The sequence below is a fragment of the Chiloscyllium punctatum genome, chromosome 9, assembly GCF_047496795.1.
Source record: "Chiloscyllium punctatum isolate Juve2018m chromosome 9, sChiPun1.3, whole genome shotgun sequence".
Classification (NCBI taxonomy): domain Eukaryota; kingdom Metazoa; phylum Chordata; class Chondrichthyes; order Orectolobiformes; family Hemiscylliidae; genus Chiloscyllium; species Chiloscyllium punctatum.
In genome coordinates, this window is record NC_092747.1 from 18,178,506 (window position 1) to 18,202,879 (window position 24,374).

Below are 24,374 nucleotides of genomic sequence, written 5' to 3' on the forward strand. Positions count from 1 at the left end.
CATCACTTCAAGAATTCTTTCCCTGATACTAGGCAGGATCAAAAAAACAGTGCTAGAACGCTTCTTGCCCTGAATGTTACAATTTCCAGCTAATTACGTCTCCATAGGTACCAACAAACAAAAGAAAAGTTTATGTCATCACACATCTCATCTGAAATTTCCTCCCATTTCCCACCCTGAGACTTCATGGTCTGTTAGTAGTATCTCATCATTGTCAAAGAGGCAATGGTTCAACATGTAGACCACTTTACTCCATCTACTGGACTTATGTCCCATTACATTGCTCTTTAACCAACTGATCCACTTGTTTTTTCAGTCAGACAATGTTTGAGAAGAAACAAAGTAAATCCATGGATTGGAGTTTATTCCTCCATCATGAAACCCTATCCAGCAAGGAGGACTAAAAACTAGTTAAAACGCACCTAACTGGGTGAACACCAGTCCTGTACTTTTTGCTGATGAGCTTCTCAGCAATTTTCAAAACATCCATTGATATTCACAAAGTAGCACTTCAAAAATACACCTCCTAGAGCAACAATCCAATCTAAAAAGAAGGTAAAATATGGATACTTATTAATGAAATATGGCTATAGATGGAAATATTTACACAAATAAAAGTTAGACATTACAGGACAGGAAATCATAGAATCCTTATAGTGTGGAAGCAGGCCATTCGGCCCATTGAGTCCACACCAACTCTGTGAAGAGCATCCCACCCAGACCCACAGCCCTGTAACCCAGCATTTCCCATGGCTAATCCACCTAACCTGCACATCTTTGAACTTGTTGAAACATGTTAAAACAAACAGGCCAATGAAAAGGCTTCTTCATTGAACAGCTATGTTAGTCATGCACAAAAAAACAAGGCCAGGACTTGTTAGATTTATTACATAGACATCTTCAAATGTCATCATATGGAGAAATTTATAATTGAACTTACCTGAACTCACAACTCCACATAGGAAAAACATTAACTTATTTATTGTTAATATCCTGCACTCTTTCAAGACACATTTTAATCATCATTCTTGGCAGCCAACTGACATTACTGACCATCTTTGTCAATATCTTTCTGTAAAGCAAAAGAAAATTCATTGTCTAACAGCTTGAACCATTGTCAACAGAATGACAAATCAAAGATTGGATTCTGGGGTCTGAGTCCTCTGACTGAGTTCACTGGTTAGGATGGCAGAGCTATGGAGCAAAGCTGGAAAGTAAATATTCTACTAACATTTCTCTATGAATCAATAATGTTAAATTCAGGAACCAAAACTGTTGTATTCCAGAGTCAAAAGATACCAGGATCCTGAAAGCAACCTCTCCAATTAACAAACACAGATTAGCTTGTCGATGTGTTTATCTATAGGCGTAGAATCTCTACAGAAGCTTATTAGAATGCGATGCAGAGAAGAATCCTCAAAAGGCACATTCTAGAAGGGAAATCATAAGAAAATTGTAACATACACTTGAAAATGGCATCATCATTTCTAAGCTGCAGAATCCTAAATCCTAAGGAAAGCACCAATTATTTCTGTACTTTGAGAGGTAAAGGAGCCAATTATCCCCTGCCTCTCAGAGTTGGGTCAGCAAAACTCAATGGTCGCTATGACTGTTGCACACTTGACCTGTTATTGAAGCAGAACATGAAAAATCATTTCAGTCCAGAAGACCCTATGTCCTACATGTGAATACAAAAAAGTGAGTTACTTTCTTCAAGGTCATTTAGGGGAGGCAATGGCTGAATGGTATTAATCGCTGGACTGCTAATCCAGAGACCCAAGTAGCGCTCTGGGGACCTGGGTTTGAATCCCGCCATGGCAGATTGCAGAATTCAATAAAAATCTGGAATTAAGAGTCCAATGATGACCATGAATCCATTGTTGATTGTCACAAAAACCCATCTGGTTTGGTAATGTCTTTTAGGGAAGGAAATTGTTTTCCTTACTTAGTCTGGCCAACAGGTGAATCCAGACTCACAGCAATGTGGTTGACTGTTAACTGCCAACTGGGCAATTAGGGATGGTCAATACATGCTGGCCTAGCCACTGACACCCATATCCTGTGAATGAATTTTTTAAAACGTTGTGTGTATTTTAACTTTAAATGGCAATTTTGATACAACTGAGCAGTTTAGGATGATACGAAATAATAAAGAAATAGGAACAGCAGGAGACTACTTAGCTCTGTGAGCCTGCCCTGCCATTCAATCAGATCATGGCTGATCTGATTTTCCACACATCCACTTTCCTTTCCATTTCCTGTAACCCTTGATTCCTCGACTTATAAAGAATCAACTGGTCTCGGCCTTAAATATATACAAGGATTCTGCTCCTCAGCTCTTTGTGGCAAGGAGTTCCAAAAACTCACAACCCTCTGAGAGAAGAAATTCCTCTCCATTGGCACCCCTTTGTTCTGAGATATGCATCCTGGTCCTAGACTCTCCCACAAAGGGGAACATCCTCTCAGCATTTACCTTGTCAAGTTCCTTAAGAATCCAATATGTTGCAATGAGATGATAGGAATGGACGAGTTGGACCAAAGGGTCAGTTTCCGTGCTGTACAGCTCTATGACTCTATGAGATCACTTCTCAATCTTCTAAACTCCAGTGAGTACAGTCTCAACCTATTTATCCTTTGCTCATAAGATAATCCTTCCATAGCATCTCAGTAGGAGCTGGAGTTTTACACCAATCTGTTAGTTTTTAACAGTGACCATTGCCATTACTAGCTTTATAATTGCAAATAGAGTCATAGATAGAGTCACAGAAATGTACAGCATGGAAACAGACCCTTCGGTCCAACTCGTCTATGCTGACCAGATATCCCAACCCAATCTAGTCCCACCTGCCAACACCCAGCCCATATCTCTCCAAACCCTTCCTATTCATATACCCATCCAAATGCCTCTTAAATGTTACAAATGTATTCACCTCCACCACTTCTTCTGGCAGCTCATTCCATACACATACCACCCTCTGTGTGAAAAAGTTGTCCTGTAGGTCTCTCTTATATCTTTCCCCTCTTACCCTAAACATAAGCCCTCTAGTTCTGGACTCCCCAACCCCATAGAAAAGACTTTGTCTATTTACCCTATCCATGCCCCTCATAATTTTGTAAACCTCTCTAAGGTCACCCCTCAGCCTCCGACGCTCCAAGGAAAACAGCCCCAGCCTATTCAGCCTCTCCCTGTAGCTCAAATCCTCCAACCCTGGCAACATCCTTGTCAATCTTTTCTGAACCCTTTCAAGTTTCACAACGGCTTTCTGATAGGAAGGAGACCAAAGTTGCAAGCAATATTCCAACAGTGGCCTAACCAATGTCCTGTACAGCCACAACATGACCTCCCAACTCCTATACTCAATAGTCTCACCAATAAAGGAAAGCACACCAAACGCCTTCTTCACTATCCTATCTACCTGCAAATCCACTTTCAAGGAGCTATAAACCTGCACTCCAAGGTCTCTTTGTTCAGCAACACTCCCTAGGACCTTACCATTAAGTGTATAAGTGCTGCTAAGATTTGCTTTCCCAAAATGCACTGCATCTTAAAATCCCCAATATCTAAGGTGAGATTTGAACTCACATGTCCATATTATTAGACCTGTAACTATGCAGCCATATGGTATGGTGATTGAGGGCTGTGCTATGTTTTGCTGATAAAGGACTCATGCAGTCAAGGATGAAGTAAGGAAGAACAGGAAAATAGAATTGAGAACATTACTAATTGGGGGCAGCATGGTGTCAAGCACTGCGGCCTCACAGCGCCAGAGACCTGGGTTCAATTCCCACCTCAGGCAACTGTCTGTGTGGAGTTTGCACATTCTTCCCGCGTCTGCGTGGGTTTGCTCCGGGTGCTCTGGTTTCCTCCCACAGTCCAAAAATGTGCAGGTTAGGTGAATTGACTATTCTAAATTGCCCGTAGTGTTAGGTGAAGGGGTAAATTAGGGGAATGGGTCTGGTTGGGTTGCTCTTCAGAGGGTCGGTGTGGACTTGTTGGGTCAAAGGGCCTGTTTCCACACTGTAAGTAATCTAATCTAAATCAGCCTAGATCTTACTGAGTGACAGAATAGGCTTGAAGGGCCAAATGGCCTACTCCTGCTCCTAAGTCCTAGGTTTGTACAATCAATTACAATCACAAATCAATAATTGTTCAATGAAGATATAACTGCAGAGATAGCCAGTACCATCACAAAGTGTTTGAAACAGAAACAAAGACGTAATCAAGATGTAATTGTCACTCATCAAAACCATAGTCTGTGACAATGGGACTGATTCAAAGGACACAACCACAACATGACATTTCTGTGATGTACCTGTAATCGGTTGCACAATCACTTTTCTATACACTGTAAACTGAACAGCAAAATTTCATTCCAGTTTCAGTCTCTTTTTATTCCAAAATGAGTGCTATATTATTCTCTCATTTATAAACAGTTAGGAACTAACTGTAATAGAATATATAGCCAGGGTATCACTGCTGGACTACAGTCAGGTGTTGAGAAAAAATGCACAGCTCATGGTCAAATCAGTGAAATAGATTTGAAGAACGCACCCATACATTGTATCTGAACATGCGACTACTTTAAACTTCTGGGAATCAAAGGAAATGATGACTCATGGCCAAAACAATGCATTAGCCAGTGTGTGCAAATTAGTGACTGCTGGCATTGAAATCTGTTATCAAGGAATGCTTGTGTTAAGAATGTTATACATACAAACACCTTTTTCACACAGAGTGGTACATGTATGGAATGAGCTGCCAGAGGAGGTGGTAGAGGCTGGTACAATTGCAACATTTAAAAGGCATCTGGACGAGTGTACAATTGGGAAGGGTTCAGAGGAATTTGGGCCAAAAGCTGGCAAATGGGACTAGATTTATTTAGGATATCTACAGAACTGGACAGTGAGGACCCTTGCCTTGGCTCAATGACACCAGAGCGGGTAAATGACCCCAGTGAGGAGCTGGATAGCTACCTCAGCCCAGCGAAGGTCCAGCAGTTCGTGCTTACCTTGGGGATGTAGACAGTCACCCCAGAGACAGGACAGTCAAATGGACAATAGTAACCCCATAAACTGGGGGTTAAAGAAGTTTCTTTTGCTTTCATATAACAGGGCACCCACTCAGTAGGTGGGTTCCGCTGAAGCCACAGCCAAATACCAAGAGACTGGATAGTTAATAAAGGTAACTGTTAATAGGATAACTGTGAATTCGATTAATTCAATTTGTTCTTTGTAATGTTAAGACATGCAATGTATATAACTATGAACAACATGGAAAATTGTACAAGTACCAAAGATTTATTTACATGAATAAAGTATATTTTGAAATTAAAAAAATCTGGTCAGCATTGATGAGTTGGACTGAAGGGTCTGTTACCATGCTGTATAGCGCTATGACTATTTAAAAATGTTACACAGCTTTAACTAAGCTGCTGCCTTACTAACTGTAATTAAGGTTTGGTATAATGTGAGCCATTTCAAGTGGACCCAGGGGATAACTTAATGATGTACGTACAAACAGCTGAGACAGCCCCGTCAAGCCATTGTCATTGTTTGGAGGAGGGTATTTCCATTGGGAATTTTAACAATTTTGATTTTCCGGGAGTGCTGCAAATGTCTACATCGTGTGGAAAACTAATAAGGTTTCAACTACAAAACATCAACCGTCTTTGTTAAGCCATCTTCTGCATTAAGTACATCCAACAGGTGCCCAAGAACAGTTTGAATGCTGCAAGGATCAGGATGCTGCTTTGAAAATCTTCCAACAGTAACATTCACCTGTTTGGGTGTGTCAAAATGGCTGCTGCTATAGCTCAGGATTTTTTAACCAGTGACATAAACTGAAAAGGAACAAAGCAAAACCTGGTGGAGACCTGTGAGTAAACTTTCTTTGAACTGGACAAAATATGTTTCTCAACAGTTAAACAGATTGAGTGTGGTATGCAACCAGGCTAACAAAATCTTACAGTTCCATTTTCATGGATAGTCTAACATCTAAAAGCCATATTAACATCATGATGGTGGTTGTTTGTGGAAGCTTCCAGAAAACAAGGTGATGGCAAAGGTATTTTTTTCGATAGAAATAGGAAGAAAGCAATAAGGGGAGTGTGTCAGGAACGCTTTCCTCAATATGCCTGGTTATAATATTTAAAATGAATTTCCTGCACCACAAAAGCATGGAAATTGTCAGTTCAGATGTACGAAGAGAACGAGACATGGTTCTCTGCAAAAGGACTGCAGCTGCAAATGGTCAGGTGCCATTTTGCAAATGGAGAGTAAAGCCTGGCAAATTTTTCACATAATTATTTCTGCTATTAATTATTACGAATCAAGTTGTTTTTTTTTCTCTTTGATAGTGGCTATTGTTTGCATGTGACACAGCCAGGAAGGCAAATTCTGTCTGGGGGAGGAATTTGCTGGCACAATCACATTCCCTGCTGGTATGTGGGGTTTCATCCTCTCCAGACTGACCAGGGTGGCAGTCGTAGCCTTGCTCCCTGTCAGCTCTCTAAGAGCCGTATTTGAAAACAAAGGGTAACTTTTTTACACAGAGAGTAGTTCGTGTGTGGAACAGGTGCAGTTACAACATTTAAAAGATATTTTGATAGGTACATGATTAGGAAAGGTTTGGAAGGATATTGGTCAAGCGCAGGTAAGTGGGGCTAGTTTAGTTTGGGAACATGGTCAGCATGGACTGGTTGGACCAAAGGGTCTGCTTCTTTGCTGTATGACTACGATTCTAAGATGGTCAGTTCATAATGCATTTCTTAGGAAAGAGTCTAAATGTTTTGCTTAGAGTCCACTGCACAAAACAGTTCATGAAGTGGCCCAAGCTTACAATTTTGCTGTGACTAGTGCAGCAAATGGAAAGTTTGTAGACCACCAGCACTTTGATGGTGAAGGTGGTGGGAGGCAAATACAGATTCCTGGCAGAACTAACTTTTATTTTTAACCAATAGAACGAACTTCACATCCATTTCTGGGTCAGATGTGCAGGGAAATTTATTCTGAAATCTTTAGACAACAAAGTGTGAGGGTTTTCATTTTGTGGCAGTGTCAGAGGGAGAATAGTGCCAAAACAGGTCACTTGGTTCACCGTTGCTCACTGTTGCCAGACCAAATTCACCTCCAGGAACTTTTCTGATAATGCAGCATTCTCTCAGTACTGCACTGATGCCCTAAAATAATATACAAATACAGGTCATTCTGCGATAATACACGTTTTATTAATGCCAATTCGCTGTAACATGATTGACGAACTGGGGACATGGTTTCAAAAGTGCGACCCTTTAAAGTGTGTATTGGTTATAACGCAATTCCAACCTCATTAGTTTAAATGGTGCTGCTGTTATGCGATTTTCTTAAAACACGGGATTGCTTGAGAATGGAACTACTGCGTTTTAGTAGAACTAATTGCAGGATCTAATTGAAACTTTCAAAATCCTGAATGACCTGGACAGAGTCGATATTGTTTCTATTGGTAGGAGAGACTAGGAGCCAAGGGCACAGCCTTGGAGTAAAGGGAAGACTTTTTAGAATGGATATAAGGAGAAACATCTTCAGTCAGAGAGTGGTAAGTCTATGGAATTCATTGCCACAGAAGGCTGTGGAGGCCAGGTCATTAAGAGTATTTAAGACTGAGATAGGTAAGTTCTTTATTGTCAAAAGGATCAAGGGTTATGAGAAGAAAGTGGCAAAAGGGAGTTGAGAAACGTATTAGTCATGATTGAATGGTGGAGCAGACTTGATGGACTGAATGGCCTAACTTCTGTTCTTATGGCTTATGGTCTTACAACTGACTGTACAGGAGTCCTTTCCTAAAATGGGATCTTGAGCTTATGTTATTCTGATTCACGAATGTTACCAATTGTTCCAAAGAGTTTTTCGACAAATTGATTGGATCTTCACAGTGTACAAAAAGAAATTAATGATTGATACAATCTGAATTTAACACTGGGCATCAAGAGTATACTCTTGCTATACTAATGCTGGCCTCCAACGGATCCTGCTTGTGCCAGTTCTGTTTTATATTACAAAAATGACTATCCTTTAAAAATACTGCATTGGCTAGAAGGCACTTTGTTGCAGCCAGTGGTCAAGAAATATGCAATCAAAGTTCAAGTCTTTCCTCCTATTGGTGTGTAAGCTTCAGGAAGACTGCACATTATTAATCAATTGTTCATTTGCTGATGCCATATGAGTAAAAAGAGCTAGTTAAAAATGTATTCTTGACTTAGTTGGTAGCACACATGCCTCTGAATCTGAAAAACTGTGGGTCAAGTCCCACCCCAGTGAGAAAAATCTTGTTCGATACTTCAATACAATTCTGCACTGTCAGAGTTGCCACCATTTGGAGAAAACAAACTACAGTCTCACAGGTAGTTGTAAAAAATCTCAAGACACTATATAAAGTACTGGAATTTTCCATAAGGACAGTACATCCATTGTCTCTGTATCTACGTCATTTAATATCCAAGGATGCATCCCAAGGGGAGATTTGTGTGAAGATCACAGGAAGTAGGGTAACTGACAGTTAAATGTTCAAATTTCCTGAGCAATTTCCATGGAGGTTAGCATGTACGAGACCTGGCCACACATGATTGATCCTACAATGTGCGTACAGACTGGATGGTTTGGCCAATCAGCTAATTCTGCTGCAGCTCAGGAATTGTACAAGTGGGAATAGTTTTTTTTTTAAACGTGTTTTCTAAGCAACCTGCTAAGCGATGTTATTACATATCTCCAGAACAGGTGATACTTGAACCCAAGCCTCCTCGCTCAAAGGTAAGGATACTACCACTGTGCCACAAGGGCCCTGAATGAGAACAGATTCTGCATCTGAGCTGATTATTTTCAGTTTACTGCAATTTCACAGTTGCATCATAGAATCATAGAAGTCCTACAGTGTGGAAGCAGGCCATTCGGCCCATTGAGTCCACACCAACTATCTGATGTGTTTCCCACCCAGACACTCCCCTACCTCCAGTCTAACCCTGTAACTGTGCATTTCCCATGGCCAGACCACCTAACCTGCACATCTTTGGACTGTGGGAGGAAACCGGAGTACCCGGAGGAAGCCCACACGCGACTCAGGGAGAACATGCAAACTTCACACAGAAGTCATCCAAACTATAGAGGTGAGCGGGTAATTAATGAGTAGGTGTTGCTGGATGGCACCATTGGTATCTCCTTTTGTCCCTTATTAGTTGATTAGGAAGGTTGGTCGAAAAGTAATTAAAATTAAAAACAGATAATACTAAAGAAACTCAGCGAGTCTAGTCGCATCTGTGGAGAGAAAACTGAAGAAGAGTCACATCAACTCAAAATGATATTTCTCACAGATGCTGCCAAACCTGTTGTGTTTCTCCAGCACTTTCTATTTTTATTTCAGCGTTTCAGCATCCACAGCATGTTGCTTTCATTAGGATGGTAATTAGAGTTATTACTTGGTTAAGGAAGCAGCTGAATATCTGGTAAATCAATCTTGAACATTGTCGTCAAGACATTGTCAATCTTTCTAGCCTTTGCTGTGTCTAAACACTCGTCCTACTGTTAAATGGAGTGAACTGAGCTGGCTGGACAATACCTTTTGTGATGGTGGTCATTTTGGAAGGATCTTGATAGGATTGTTCATTCAATATTTTTTCCACTGCTTGCACTCAGATGGTTGAGGATGAAAATCTTCTTCAAGCCTAATCCTGTTATTTGCCTGGCTGTCCACAAGCATTCTAGACTGAATGAGTGACAAGTGGAAGTAGTCATTTTCTTTTTGACTTCCTTTGTACATGGGATATAGCTTCGGCAGTATAGCTTCCTGTTCAAAACCTTTCCAAAGTGTGTTGTCACATAGTGGAACCTTAAGTTCAACTTTCATTTCAGCGCATTAGGAAAATGCAGGGTGATGTCAGACTCTGAGGTGAATAAGGGTGTATTCTCAGGCAATCCAAACACGTATCCTGTACGAGAATCACATAATGTCAGCTGAATTATCTCAAGGAGGATAGAATGTTGACCACATCAATAATCTCATTCAGTACTTACCTACAAAAGGGTCGAATGAGATCATCAGCAGATGATGGCCAGTAAAATAAACCTTTTGAGTGGCAAAGTGCTGAGTCCAAAATGGATGGACTTAGACCTCCTTAGAAGAAGGTTCTAACATAATCATGAAGTAGAGGTATGCTACACCATTGTCAAATCTTGTCAAATGTAATCAGAGCCAGAGATAGAAACAGCCATGTTGATTCCACAGTGCATCAGGAAGCTTCACACACAGTGGGCGTATAGAGACTCATAATCAATATATCATAAATCAATAGCACTAAATGGTTGCCCAACATAAGGTGTTAAGTCCCAAATGGTTACCCACCTGTGTGTGAAATCAGATCTAAGATCAGACAACTCAGTGGGCACTGCACAGCAATTTGTGAAGTTAAACCCGAAATCTGGGACAGATTACTCGGTGTGCCTGAACATATTCCACACTTCAGTCTCCTCACTATCATTCCAATTGGGCTTTACATGCTGATTAACCAACCTGAGATTGCTAATTGGAAGCTAAGTGAAAGCTGAAACAGCTGAATGAAGGTAAGTTATATGGACACTCTACTGCTGTCAGAAAGGTTGATGACAAATACATAAGATTTTACCAGTCAAAAAGTCACACAATTCAAGTATTTAAATTTCCAGTCAAATAATATCTGTAAAATACAATCTTGTTTATCTTCCTCCCAATATTAGCTATAATGGATATAAGCTTGCTGCTGAGCTTGAATGTTCATTACCAGACATTTTGTCACCTTACTAGGTAACATCTTCAATGGGCCTCATGTGCAGCAATGCTGAAAATTCCTGCTTTCTATTTATATGTTTGGGTTTCTTTGGGTTGGTGATGTCACTTCCTGTGGTGATGTTATTTCCTGTGGTGAAGCCACTTTCCATTCCTTTTCTCAGGGGGTGGCATTTGGGGTCTAACTTGATGTGTTTGTTGATAGAGTTCCGGTTGGAATGCCATGCTTCTAGGAATTCTCATGTGTGTCTTTGTTTGGCTTGTCCTAGGATGGATGTGTTGTCCCAGTCGAAGTGGTGTCCTTCCTCATCCGTATGTGGGGATACTAGTGAGAGAGGGTCATGTCTTTTTGTGGCTAGTTGGTGTTCATGTATCCTGGTGGTTAGTTTTCTGCCAGTTTGTCCAATGTAGTGTTTGTTACAGTCCTTGCATGGTATTTTGTAAATTACTGGATTAGTGGTGCTGGAAGAGCACAGCAGTTCAGGCAGCATCCAACGAGCAGCGAAATCAACGTTTCGGGCAAAAGCCCTTCATCAGGAATAAAGGCAGTGAGCCTGAAGCATGGAGAGATAAGCTAGAGGAGGGTGGGGGTGGGGAGAGAGTAGCATAGAGTACAATGGGTGAGTGGGGGAGGAGATGAAGGTAATAGGTCAAGGAGGAGAGGGTGGAGTGGATAGGTGGAAAAGAAGATAGGCAGGTCGGACAAGTCAAGGAGACAGTAACTGAGCTGGAAGTTTGAAACTAGGATGAGGTGGGGGAAGGGGAAATGAGGAAGCTGTTGAAGTCCACATTGATGCCCTGGGGTTGAAGTGTTCTGAGGCGGAAGATGAGGCGTTCTTCCTCCAGGCGTCTGTTGGTGAGGGAGCGGCGGTGAAGGAGGCCCAGGACCTCCATGTCCTCGGCAGAGTGGGAGGGGGAGTTGAAATGTTGGGCCACGGGGCGGTTTGGTTGATTGGTGCGGGTGTCTCGGAGATGTTCCCTAAAGCGCTCTGCTAGGAGGCGCCCAGCATAGTCCGGGAACCCCGCACTGCCCGGTTCTACCTCCTTCCCAAGATCCACAAGCCTGACCACCCTGGCCGACCCATTGTCTCAGCATGCTCCTGCCCCACTGAACTCATCTCTACCTACCTTGACACTGTCCTATCCCCCCAGTCCAGGAACTCCCCACATACGTTCGAGACACCACCCACGCCCTCCACCTCCTCCAAGACGTCCGTTTCCCTGGCCCCCAACGCCTTATCTTCACCATGGATATCCAATCCCTCTACACCTCCATTCGCCATGACCAGGGCCTCCAAGCCCTCCGTTTTTTCCTCTCCAGACGTCCCCAACAGTACCCTTCCACTGACACTCTCATTCGTTTGGCCGAACTGGTCCTCATCCTTAACAATTTCTCCTTTGAATCCTCCCACTTCCTCCAGACCAAAGGCGTAGCCATGGGCACACGTATGGGCCCCAGCTATGCCTGTCTCTTTGTTGGCTAGGTAGAACAGTTGATCTTCCGTAATTACACCGGCACCACTCCCCACCTCTTCCTCCGCTACATTGATGACTGCATTGGCGCCACCTCGTGCTCCCGCGAGGAGGTTGAGCAATTCATCAACTTCACCAACACATTCCACCCTGACCTTAAATTTACCTGGACTATCTCTGACACCTTGCTCCCCTTCCTGGACCTCTCCATCTCCATTAGTGACGACCGACTTGACACTGACATTTTTTACAAACCCACTGACTCCCATAGCTACCTGGATTACGCCTCTTCCCACCCTATCTCTTGCAAAAATGCCATCCCGTATTTCCAATTTCTCCGTCTCCGCGGTATCTGCTCCCAAGAGGACCAGTTCCACCATAGGACACATCAGATGGCCTCCTTCTTTAGAGACCGCAATTTCCCTTCCCATGTGGTTAATGATGCCCTCCAACGCATCTCGTCCACATCCCGCACCTCCGCCCTCAGACACCACCCCTCCAAACGTAACAAGGACAGAACACCCCTGGTGCTCACCTTCCACCCTACAAACCTTTGCATCAACCAAATCATCCACCGACATTTCCGCCACCTCCAAAAAGACCCCACCACCAGGGATATATTTCCCTCCCCACCCCTTTCCGCCTTCCGCAAAGACCCTTCCCTCCGTGACTACCTGGTCAGGTCCACACCCCCCTACGACCCACCCTCCCATTCTGGCACTTTCCCCTGCCACCGCAGGAACTGTAAAACCTGTGCCCACACCTCCTCCCTCACCTCTATCCAAGGCCCTAAAGGAGCCTTCCACATCCATCAAAGTTTCACCTGCACATCCACCAATATCATTTATTGTATCCGTTGCTCCCGATGTGGTCTCCTCTACATTGGGGAGACTGGGCGCCTCCTAGCAGAGCGCTTTAGGGAACATCTCCGAGACACCCGCACCAATCAACCAAACCGCCCCGTGGCCCAACATTTCAACTCCCCCTCCCACTCTGCCGAGGACATGGAGGTCCTGGGCCTCCTTCACCGCCGCTCCCTCACCACCAGACGCCTGGAGGAAGAACGCCTCATCTTCCGCCTCGGAACACTTCAACCCCAGGGCATCAATGTGGACTTCAACAGCTTCCTCATTTCTCCTTCCCCCACCTCATCCTAGTTTCAAACTTCCAGCTCAGTTACTGTCTCCTTGACTTGTCCGACCTGCCTACCTTCTTTTCCACCTATCCACTCCACCCTCTCCTCCTTGACCTATTACCTTCATCTCCTCCCCCACTCACCCATTGTACTCTATGCTACTCTCTCCCCACCCCCACCCTCCTCTAGCTTATCTCTCCATGCTTCAGGCTCACTGCCTTTATTCCTGATGAAGGGCTTTTGCCCGCAACGTTGATTTCGCTGCTCGTTGGATGCTGCCTGAACTGCTGTGCTCTTCCAGCACCACTAATCCAGTATTTGATTTTCAGCATCTGCAGTCATTGTTTTTACCATTTTGTAAATTATGTTAGTTCTGCTCATTGTCTGCATAGGGTCTTTCAAGTTCAATAGCTGCCATTTTAGTGTGTTGGTGGGTTTGTGGGCTACCAATGATGCCAAAGGGTCTGAGTAGTCTGGCAGTCATTTCCGAGATGTCTTTGATGTCAGGGAGAGTGGCTAGGGTTTCTGGACGTGTTTTGTCTGCTTGTTTGGGTTTGTTACTGAGAGATTGGTGGACTGTGTTCATTGGGGACCCATTCTTTTTGAATACACGGTATAGGTGATTTTCCTCTGCTCTGCGTAGTTCCTCTGTGCTGCAGTGTTTGTTGGCTCATTGAAATAATGTTCTGATGCACCCACAAATGAAGCTGCATCAGAACATTATTTCAATGAGCCAACAAACACTGCAGCACAGAGGAACTACGCAGAGCTGAGGAATATCTGACCTGACACCTTCGATGGTCTGTGCACATACACAGCCAGGTCCCCCTGCTCCTGCACCCCTTTTAGAATTGCGCTTCCCATTTCCAACCAAAGTACATCACCTCACACTTGTCTGCATTAAACCTCATCTGCTACCTATCCACCAACTTGTCAATGTTAAGTGAGGAAAATATGGAATGCCTTGTTTGGAAGTGTGATGGAGGCAGGTCCAGTTGAGGTATTCAAGAAGGCAACAGATGATTATCTAAATGGAAATAATGTGCAAAGTTTCAGGGAAACTGCAGAAGATCGGCATCATGTCAAAATGCTCAGAGTGCTAGTGCAGACATGATGGGCTGAGTGGCCTTCTTTTGCACCATAACAATTCTGTTATTCATAGAGGAACACAGGAAGTCAGAATTACATCTATGTATTATTTAAAACTTAAATGATATAGACTCTGGCTGCTAGACCATTTTCTAGGACAGAAAATATTAAGACTGGCCCCACACAAAACAATTAAATACCCCAAAAGATTGTAGAGCAATAAAAGTTTTGGCCAGTGGCACTTATTAGTGGCAACTTTTGCGCGTATCAAATCTGCTCACTTTGTGCTAAATGATAACTATTAAGCTATGTATCTTACAAATGGAAACATTGTATTCCGTGAAATTGCCCAGCAGAATGCATCATTATGATTTATAGTTCTCATTTTGAGTTTTGAACCTATACTTTAATATAAGCTTTTATTGACATTAACAACACAACAAAAATAAATATAGAAACTGTTAAAATCTATCGAAGCAGGAAAATCTTTAAGTATGTCATCCACCTTTGAGTTATAAAGTATATCAGAGGGCCAATTGCTGATCATAGGGAAAATGGACCCCAACATTGAAGGATGTTGCTGGAGTGAGGAACTGGCCTTATTCAATTTAGCAAACTCACCTTACCTAAATAATGTAATATGCCGTTTGCATGTTTTCAACATGTAACAAAAGACCACAGCAATAGGTGGGTGAAGGAGAATGCAGCCATTTCTGAAAGACCTCCTGATTTCTCACCTTTAAGAAAATATTCCAATTTGTCTACCTCAAAACCAAAGTTGAATACATATATTCCATGGTTTTGCCCATTTGTTTAATCCCTTTGTAATCTTTTATGAAACATACGAGCTACGACCATTAGACCTTTCAAGCCAGTTTCATCATTCATTAAGATCATGGCTGATCTGCTTTTATCATCAACTCTAAATTACTGCACAATACTGATACAGTCATACAGATATTCAGCATGGAAACATATCCTTCGGTCCAATCATCCATACCGACAAAATATCCTAACTAAATTTGCCAGAAGTTGGCCCATATTCCTCTAAACCTTTCCTATTCATATACCCATCCAGATGCCTTTTAAATGTCATACCAGCCTCCACCACTTCTGCTGACAGCTCTTTCTATACATGCACCACCCTCTGCATGAAAAGTCACCTTATCTAAATAATTGTAATATGACTTTTGTGTGTTTTCAACATATAAGGAAAGTCCACAGTGATAGGTGGGGGGGGGGAGGACGCGGTCATTTCTGGAAGATCTCCTGATTTCTCACCATTAAGAAAATATTGCAATTTGTCTATCTCAAAACCAAAACCTAAACCACAGCCCCAAAAGTCCCTTTTAAAGCTTTCCCCCTCTCACCTTAAATATAAACCCTCTAATTTTGGACTCCCATATTCTGGGAAAAAGACCTGGTGTGCAGTTTTGGTCTCCTTTTCTGAAGAAGGATGCTCTTGCTCCCGAAGTAGTACAACTAAAGGTTTCCCAGGCTGATTCCGGGGATTGCAGGACTGACCTACGAGTGAAGACTGACTGTTAGGATTGCTTTCCCTGGAGTTCAGACGAGTGAGGGGGGAATCTCATAGAGACTTATAAAATACTAACAGGCCAGTTAGGGTAGATGTTGGGAGGATGTCCCCACTGGTGGGTACATCTAGAACCAGGCGTCACAGTCTGAGGATTTGGGGTAAACCAAATAGGACGGAGATGAGGAGACATTTCTTCACCCAAAGAGCGGTGAGCCTGTGGAATTCATTACCACAGCAAGTAGTTGATGCCAAAACATTGGATGTATTTGAGAGGTGACTAGATATAGTAATTGGGATGAATGTGATCAAAGGTTATGGGAGAAAGCAGGATTAGGCTATTGAGTTGGATGATCAATCATGATTGTGACGAATGGCAGAGCAGGCTCAACAGGCCAAATGGCCTCCTCATGCTCTTATCTTCTATGTTTATAGTTACCCTATCTATGCCACTCATTTTATTGCCCCAACAATCTTTCACCCCTAAGGTAATCAAGAATCTCTCTACCTCTGCTTTAAAATATTTAACAATTCTGTATCCGCCAACTTTTGAAGAAGTGAATTCCAAAGACTCACAGGTCTGAGAGGTTTTTTTTCCCTCTTTCCTATCTTAAATGGGTAACACTTCATTTCTAATCTATGGCCTCTAGTTCCAAACTCACTGACAAAAGGAAACATCCTTTCCATATCAAACTGGTCAACCTCCCACTGCCATCTACATAACATGGCCCCTATTGAAGTAGTGCCTGCAAATATATAAATAGAACATAGAACATAGAATAGTACAGCACAGAACAGGACCTTCAGCCCATGATGTTGTGCCGACCATTGATGCTCATGTAAGGTAAACCTAATGTACGAACCCTCAAATTTCTGTGACCATATGCATGTCCAGCAGTCTCTTAAGTATCCCCAATGACCTCGCTTCCACAACTGCTGCTGGCAACGCATTCCATGCTCTCACAACTCTCTGCGTAAAGAACCCGCCTCTGACATCCCCTCTATACTTTCCGCCAAACAGCTTAAAACTATGACCCCTCATGTTAACAATTTCTGCCCTGGGAAAAAGTCTCTGGCTATCAACTCTATCTATGCCTCTCATTATCTTGTACACCTTAATTAGGTCGCCTCTCTTCCTTCTTTTTTCCAATGAAAAAAGTCCAAGCTCAGTCAACCTCTCTTTGTAAGATAAGTCCTCCATTCCAGGCAGCATCCTGGTAAACCTTCTCTGAACCCTCTCCAAAGCATCCACATCTTTCCTACAATAGGGCGACCAGAACTGGACACACTATTCCAAGTGCGGTCTAACCAAAGTTTTATAGAGCTGCAACAAGATCTCACGGCTCTTAAACTCAATCCCCCTGTTAATGAAAGCCAAATCACCATATGCTTTCTTACTAACCCTGTCCACTTGGGTGGCAATTTTAAGGGATCTATGTACCTGCACACCAAGATTCCATTGTTCCTCCACACTGCCAAGAATCCTGTCTTTAATCCTGTACTCAACTTTCCAGTTCGACCTTCCAAAATGCATCACTTCGCATTTATCCAGGTTGAACTCCATCTGCCACCTCTCAGCCCATCTCTGCATCCAGTCAGTGTCATGCTGCAGCCTACAACAGTCCTCTATACTATCAACGACACCTCCAACCTTTGTGTCGTCTGCAAACTTGCTAACCCATCCTTCAATCTCCTCATCCAAGTCATTAATAAAAATTACAAAGAGTAGAGGCCCAAGAACAGAGCCGTGTGGAACACCACTCCAGGCTGACTTCCTGGCAGAATACTTTCCTTCCACTACCACTTGCTGTCTTCTGTCGACGAGCCAATCCTGTATCCAGACAGCTAAGTTTCCCTGTATCCCATTCCTCCTGATCTTCTGAACGAGCCTACCATGGGGAACCTTATCATATGCCTTGCTGAAGTCCATATACACCACATCGACCACTCGACCCTCATCAAATTGTCCAGTAACATCCTTAAAGAACTTAATAAGATTTGTGAGGCATGACCTGCTTCTCACAAAGCCGTGCTGACTGCATTTAATCAAGCCATGCTCTTCCGAGATGGTCATAAATCCTATCCCTCAGAATCCTTTCTAACACCTTGCAGACGACAGACGTGAGCCAACTCTCTCTGCCTTCATCTGATTCATATTTGGCGAAAGAGGATTGGTTAGCTCAGTCCATTGAATGCTTAGTTTGTGATGCAAAGTGATACCATCAGTGTGAGTTCAACTTCCACACTGGCTCTCCTTCTTGACCTCTTCCCTCACCTGAGGCATAGTGTACCAGATCACCACTATTTGTCTCTCTGGGAGTGTAGTTCTATGGCCTGGTAAGACTATGGCAAAAAGCTGAGGTCCTGATATAGCTTCCTGAAAAAAACACAAGATACTATAAGCAAGGGGCAATCTGGGGGGCGGGGGTGGGGGGGGGAGGGGGGTGGGGGGGGGTGGGGGGGGGAGGCGGGGGGAGAAGGATGTTGAAGATGACGGAGATCCATTCTTTAAATGCAGGGCCAGGACGAGTGCCCTGGACTTAAAAACACAGGCCTTGCCAAATAGCAAGGTTTGGCATTCCTGAATGCATATGGCCGGGAAAACCAAATTTGAAGGACAAAGGGCATGGGCAAACACAACAACTTAATTTTCTTTCCCAATACTATAGAGCTGAGTATTTCCAGCATGTACTTCCTGCCCAAAATGGAGGCTGGCGAACACCCAAAAAGGTGCTGCTCTATGCACACAGATGTGTTATGGTCTTCAGAATCTATTCAGCCTGACTGCTCACCGGTTCCATCACTTCTCTTTCATAATCCTCATAACTTGATTATAGTAGAGAGTGTGACGCTGGAAAAGCACAGCAGGTCAGGCAGCATCCAAGGAGCAGGAAAATGGACTTTTAAGGCAAAAGCCATTCCTGATGAATCTCCAGCATCTGCAATCCTCGCTTTTGCAGTCCTCAAGATGCTTTCTGGTTTTTTTGCTCTAATTCTCTGATAGTATAGTCAGCCATTCCCGAATTCAGCGGCCATAAACAAAATAGTCACTTACGAACCCTGTAGGGAATTTGGCTCGTGACTGATTATAATGTTTAATTTGCTACCATCATGGATAAGTTGTACACTAGAAGGAAGAAACCATTTCAACCATTTTTGTTGATTCTCTACAGAAAAGAACCCCATTCTACCTTTCTCTGTAACTTATATTTCAATGAATTGGGATTTCACCTCAAAATGCAAAAAGGGCTATTTCTGAGAAAGTATTTGCCAAAATGCCAATTCAACTATAGTTCAATAATAATGTTTTACCAAAGATAAAACATGTGGGCGACATGGTGGCACAGTGGTTAGCACTGTTGCCTCACAGCGCCAGAGACCCGGGTTCAATTCCCGCCTCAGGCGACTGACTGTGTGGAGTTTGCACGTTCTCCCTGTGTCTGCGTGGGTTTCCTCCGGGTGCTCTGGTTTCCTCCCACAGTCCAAAGATGTGCAGGTCAGGTGAACTGGCCATGTTAAATTGCCCGTAGTGTTAGGTAAGGGGTAAATGCAGGGGTATGCGTGGGTTACGCTTCGGCGGGTCGATGTGGACTTGTTGGGCCGAAGGGCCTGTTGCCACACTGTAATGTAATCTAATCTAATCTAAAAGTTGTCATAGTTTGTTCATAAAAGTATCCATCATGAATAGTTTGTATGTATTTGCGATCGATTTCTAGAACTCACTGAAAAACTGCATCTTCAAAGAAAAAATACCAATTGGTACTTCATTTTCTTTGAAACACTGAAGATGAGTCACAACCTTCATATTAATCTTCCATTCTTTTTCTGATTTTGACTGGTCTGCTGTGTGATTCAGACTTTTCTCCTTTTATTTCACAGTCCCAGCATTTCTAAGTTTTCTTTTGTCCTTTTCTAGCTTTCTTAATTCATCTTCTTTTGTTTTTGAGAATAGATCTGTATCCCCAGTACTGTTTCATCTCTTGCCAGCCTGTTTGACCACGTTTGAAACAATAGGCCAGAAATATCTTATAGTCTCTTTGATCTGAAGTATTCTTTTTGTTTTTCTCTGCACAGATGCTGCTAGGTCTGCTGAGTATTTTCAGCACTTTTGATCTTTATTTTAGGCTTTAGAATATTTGGTCTACGTGCAGCTAACACTAAGATAATTTTATGCACTTTCCTGTAACTTCTGACCTGTCTGTGTAACAAAAGATTTGATTGAAATAGAAAAATAGATCAAATAACAATTTATCCTCCACATATTGGTAAAATTTTTGGAAGTCAATATTATTTAAATAAAATTTCACTTGTTCAGTCAAGCTGTGGAACTGGTCATTGTATTTTGTTTTATGCTGTTAGATTTTGAGTTGAAGACAGCAGGGATATTGTCTGGACAATTTATTCATTTTCTCAGTCATTCCCTCCATGCACAGCAATTTTTTTTCCTGATTCGCTGTTTCTGAGCAGGCTGCACTTTTTAGTTCATCCCTTCCAGGGATGCGGCTGTCACTAAAAAAGCCTAATTGACCTTGCGAAGGCAGTGGTGAGCTGCCTTTTTAACCACTGCAGTATTTTTGGTGTAGGTGCACCCCCCCAGTATTATTAGGAAGGGTGCACAATTTGACATTCAGCAAAATGTCTACAGTATTTCAAAACTATTGAATTCAAATTATTGAACTGATCTAATTGTTTGAAATAACTTGTATTCGTATAGTAAAAGCAAAATACTGCAGATGCTGGAAATCTGAAATAAAAATAGAAAAGTGCTGGAAAAACTCATTGGGACTGGCAGCATCTGTGGAGAAAGAAACAGAGTCAATGCTTCGACTTCTTCTTGAGCTTTCAGATGAAGGCATACTAGACTTGAAACATAAAGTTTGTTTCTCTCTCCACAGATGCTGCCATACTTACTGAGTTTCTCTAGCATTTTCAATTTGCATTTATACAGTGCCTTTCACAACCTCTGACCATCTCAATACACTTTGAAAGGCTTCCCTGATCTTCTTTGGGACAATGACTTGTGATCTCTCACATGTGCCTGGGAGGCCAGAAGGGGTGTATGCGTAAATTTTCATCCAAAAGGTGACACCTACAACCAACCTGCTTTCCCTTGGAACAACCTGCATCCCCTTAACTCAAGAGATGAGACTGTTGACAACATCTTGCTGCGTTGGTGCAAGTCATTCTGTCATAACACGAGTTTCGTTAACATGAATTTGGTATAACACGATTGACAATTTAGGGACAATGTTTCTAAAGCACGTTTTAAATTATGCATTGGTTATAATGCAATTCCTGCCTCATTAGTTTAAATGGTGATGCTATTACACGGTTTTCTTATAACACAGGATTGCACAAGAACGGAACGACCGCACTATAGTAGATTGGACTGTATTTAGAACAAGATAACCTGGCAAAGTCTAGGCACTTGCTACAACAGAAAGTTGAACAGAACAAAGAAACAATTATGTAGATATATTGAAGATCAGCAATTTGCCATTCTCGATGTTCATAAATTCAGAGGTTCTTTGGCCCATCAAGTCTGTATTGCCAAAGCCACACTAAATCTACACTAGTCCCACTTTCTAGAACTCTGAGGGTGGCTCAGTGGTTAGCACTTCTACCTCACAACACCAGGAAGCTGCGTTCAATTCCAGTCTCAGGTTTGCACATTCTGTGTGGGTTTGAAACCAAAAGAGAAAATGCTGGAAACTCTCAGCAGGTCTGGCAGCATCTGTTGGGAGAGAAAAGAGCTGACATTTCAAGTCTAACTGACCCTTTGTCAAAACTCTGTGTGGGTGTGTTCTGGTTTCCTCCCACATTCCAAGATGTGTGCAGTTTAGGTGGATTGGCCATGGGAATTATAGGGATAGGATTGTGTGGTGTGTCTGGGTGGGATGCTCTCTGGAGAGTCACTGTGGACTTACGCGTTGGCCAGATCAATGCACGAGAACCACGTATGGTCAGGGGTCAGTAGTTACTCTATGATCTGCCCATAGTGTGCACATTACATTTCAAGTGCTCACCCAAGTTCTTTTTAAAGGCCTCCTGGGCAGTGCATTCCATACCCCCCACAATCCTCTGTGTGAAAAAAGTTTTCCTCAAGTTCCCTCTAAACAGTTTTCATCTTAAAATGATGCCCCTGTTGGTGCTGATGCTTCAACTAAGGGGAACAGCTACTTTCTATCCACCCTGTCAGGTTCCCCTCTGCAAATTTCTCTGCCCCAAAGAAAAAACAACCCGAGCTTATCCAGTCTCTTTTCGTAGTGAAAGTGCTCCATTCCAGGCCACATCCGGGTGAATCACCCTCGCATACTTTCCAATGCAACCACATCCTTTCTATAATGCAGAGACCAGAACTCTTCATGAGGGAAGTCTACAATGCCAAGCCCCAAAAGTAACAGTGGGTGACAACTGGGAACCAAAATTGGCTACTTCCCTGATCCTTTAACTCAACCAAACTTCTCTAACCTCCCACCCACCGCCAGATCTCGTTGGCTAAAAGGCATTGGCTACTCATTGTTGTGTAATAGCAGGCCGCCTGCTGATTGCTCCGCATCCCTGTCAATCACACCAGCAGGTTCGGTTTTCCATCCCCACTCCCGGCCTGACTGCGCTGTGTCCGGATCGGTCTGTTTGACAAAGGAGCAGGAGCGCGGCCTTACATATGCAACCCATTCCCACCCCCCCACACACAAACACAAGGTGCATTAGAAAGGCAAGTTGTGCCACAAGAATAAATGCAATGTTGTCCAGGGGTGACGTTATTGCAATCGAGTCAACGTAACACAAAATTAGACGAATTTCTACCGTTTAGCAATGCCTCTCCGGTATTCCAATGCCCAGTTCCTTCTCTCTTCCTGCTACTGCCGACGAATGGACTGTCACTGCCATCTGCTGGTCTTGCAATCAGCCAAGAAAAGCATATTCGAAATACATTTCCGCAGTTGTGTCGCCCTCTGTTGTTGTAAAAGTTCATCATTGAATTCTAGGCTTGCCAGTCCAAGAGAGTTTGTGCATTTTTTTATAAACTAAAATTCCATTCGGTAGCGCAGTACTTTTTTTCTGTAGAAGTTAGAATTTGCTGGAGATCTGAAACAAACAAAACAGAAATTGCTGGAGAAACTCAGCAGATCTGGCAGCATTTGTGAGAAAACTTAACTTCCTCATCAAAGCTACCGAGATCTGTTTATAATTGTACAGTGGTTTTCAGAGTCTCCAGTCATCTCAGAACGCTTATGCTCTAAACGTCCACTCTCCTGCTCCAGATGCTGCCTGACCTGCTGTGCTTTTCCAGCACCACATCTCCAGTCCTCACTTTATCCTCAGAATATTTTAGAGCCAAGCTGACCAGGCCAACAATTGTCATCCAGTCGTAGTTGCCCTTTTAAACCGCAGTCCATTTGGTGTAGGTAGATCCGCAATGCCACTGGAGAGGAGTTCTATGCTTTTGACCGAGCAACACTGAAAAAATGGTGAGATATTTCCAAGCCAGGATGATGAGTGGCATGGAGAAGAACTTGAAGATAATGATGCTCTCAAGTGATAGTAGATAAAAGGATGGTAGAGTTTTGGTGATCACCAAATATATACTGACAATAACTATGAACATGATTTGATTGGATATTATAATCAGATGTACAAGTTTAAATATAATTGGATGAAGGTCATGTATACTAACTTGGAATGGAAGGTAGAATGAATATTTCAGATAGACGTGTGTAAATGTGCAACCTTTTTATTGAAAAAACTGTTATCTGTAAAAATGGTAACTAGTCAAAAATTGTTTGATGAGTTTACCTCCCATGTACACATGGATGCATGAGTACATGCTTGGACAAATAAGTCTATGTTTGATTTGATCTTTAAGGTATCAATGAGTTAATTTTTTACCCCGTTCACATGCATTTCAGTCAGGCCATGAGTTTGCAAATTGAGTTGGCGTACAATTCTGATGGTCCCTGGTGCCTCATGGATGCCCAGTCTTGAGTTGCTAAATCTGTTCTAAATCTATCCCATTTTACACATAGTGCCAAACAATACAATCAAGTATTCTGAATGTAAAGGCAGGACTTCACTCCATTTGGACTGTGCTGTCATGGACAGATACATCTGCAACAGGCAGATCGGGGAGGATGAAGTCATATGTTTTTTCCCTCTCGTTATTTCCCTCACCACATACCATATAGTTAGAAATGGTGCACATGAGAGGAAAAGGCAGTAGACTGGCACTAGGTAATTGAACTGGTGTACGAACAATGAGCTAGGTGACCTCCTTATGTGTCATGTAGGGCAGCTGCTTGACACATTTATAGGGTAGCTTTTCCAATTTTGGCACTTGTCTCTAGCTGTTG

At 42.7% G+C, this 24,374-nt stretch overlaps 1 protein-coding gene across 3 annotated transcripts in view; it reads right to left on the reverse strand.

Moving 5' to 3' along the window:
* LOC140481162 (cohesin subunit SA-2-like) overlaps positions 1–22,904 on the reverse strand; it is a 151,897-nt gene extending 128,993 nt beyond the window's left edge. For 2 of the 3 annotated variants that reach the window (XM_072576931.1, XM_072576929.1), the window contains exon 1: positions 22,831–22,904. The gene's annotated coding sequence lies outside the window, so the exon portion shown is untranslated. Of the gene's footprint in view, positions 1–14,360; positions 14,402–22,830 lie in introns of those variants that run through there. The other variant, XM_072576930.1, reaches the window with a different exon arrangement.
* Between the last annotated feature and the right edge of the window lie 1,470 nt (positions 22,905–24,374).